Raw genomic sequence first — 2,047 nt, forward strand, 5'->3', positions numbered from 1 at the left:
GCATTCTTGAAGGAACAGGATATTTCTAGAAACAGGTGGCGTGATACTAGTCACGTGACCTCGCTGACGCAACAATATCCTCCTTGTGTAAAAGACAGTAAATCATTCTTTAATGTATTTAATTCGCTTTTAAATTTACTACTGTTTTCCATTTGTACTTCTTGTTTCCTCTATTGTTCCAGTTGCCACTGCTGTTGTCTCTCTTCTTGTTCATTTTCTTTCTCCTCCAACCACTGCTGTAGTCTCTCTTCTTGTTCATTTTCTTTCTCTTCCAACCACTGCTGTAATCTCTCTTGTTTATTTTGCTGTTCGAGCTGCCACTGTTGCAAGTTATCTTTCCACTGCTGTAATCTCTCTTCTTGTTTCTTTTCTTTTTTCCTCCAACAAATGTGGTAATCTCTCTTCTTGCTTCTTTTCTTTTTCCTCCAACAACTGCTGTAATCTCGCTTCTTGTTTTTTTTTGTTTTTGTTGTTTCTTTTCTCGTTCTGCTTGTTTCTTTTGCTGTTCTTGTATTGCTGCCATCAGATCTGCTAAGCTGTAGTTTGATTTGCCACCTCTCGTTTTCATCTTCTTCTTTTTTAAAATTTATTTTCTATCCCCCTTCTGAGACCAATGTGTTACGTCTCTGGTCGTTAGTTTGTTAATTTTCCGGTATAAATTCTTCCCGAGGAACTTCAGAGACACAAGTCCTTTCTTAAATAAAACTAGTTTATTCTTTCTTAATTCAACTTTGCAATACATTTAATTTCTACAGTCACTTTAAACACACTCTATAATTCACAATGTTTCACGCACTTACTTACGGTCACTGCCGAGCTTGACTCAATTGTCAGTCTTTATCTCTGCCTGTTTGCAATTCAATTCCGATTAATTTGTCTCACGTTATTCCGCGCACTTATATACAGAAATAGAGGTAGCCTAGCACATACTGGATTATTCGTGATGTTCCCCGATCCTTCTAGAATATCATGACGTGTTACCAGCGTCACGTGACTACTGCTGTCGTAACAATATTATAATGAAACTTATTATACAAATGTATATGTGTATGTTTAGTTCATATGTATTATAACATAACATAATATTGTTACGTCAGCGAGGTCACGTGACTACTGTTACGCCACCTACTTTCTAGAACTATCCCGTTCCTTCGGGAGTGCTCTAGTATTTACTAGATTGGGGAGTGGTCTGGTATATATAAGATGGTCACGGCGTGACGTGACAACAATGTGTGTGTGTAGGTAGTGAATAATTGAACTGCAGTCAGGAAGTATTGTTGAAGTTAACGTTCATTGTTAAAACGTTTGTAAAAGAGCGACTGTTCAAAATAAGTGTATCGGTAAAGTTATATTCAGGAAGAATAAACCAGTTTTATTAAGTAAGGACTTGTGTCACTAAAGTTTCGTCGGAACGAAGTTACGGAAAATTAATTAACAAACGGAGACGTAACAATATCTTGTGACAACATGGGACCTATTGGTCCATCTGGGCTGTTCCATCCTTAAAACTAAATTAAGATGATTAAAAATAAAATAAAAAAATTAAACCCAGCTTTTTCATTCATACACTTAACAAGATTTTTCTTAAAATCACTTAAATTTACTGTCTGTAGAACATCTGAAAGCAACCCATTCCAAAGGCCAACCATCCTGTTAGAAAAATAAATCTGTCTTAGCTGAAGATGACTCCTACCTTCCCAAAATTTATATTTTGTGTCCCCTAGTCCTACTATTCTCATTGTTAAATATAAAAAAGATGATACATCAACATTATCAATTTCCTATACAATCTTAAACACCTCAATCAGATCCTCCTACCTCTTCTTTTTTCAAGAGAAAACAATTTGAAAGATTGCAGCCTCTCGTAGTATGACAACCCCTCCATCCTAGGCACCATTCTAGTAACCCTTCTCTGAATTATTTGCAACAATTCAATGTTCTTCCTAAGGTAAGGAGTCCAAGACTGAACACAATACTCCAAGTACAGCCTAATCAGTCACCTATACAATGACATTATAGCCTCTTTAGACTTGTATTCAATATTTCT

Source organism: Limulus polyphemus, unplaced genomic scaffold (genome assembly GCF_000517525.1).
Source record: "Limulus polyphemus unplaced genomic scaffold, Limulus_polyphemus-2.1.2 Scaffold3425, whole genome shotgun sequence".
Taxonomy (NCBI): Eukaryota; Metazoa; Arthropoda; class Merostomata; order Xiphosura; family Limulidae; genus Limulus; species Limulus polyphemus.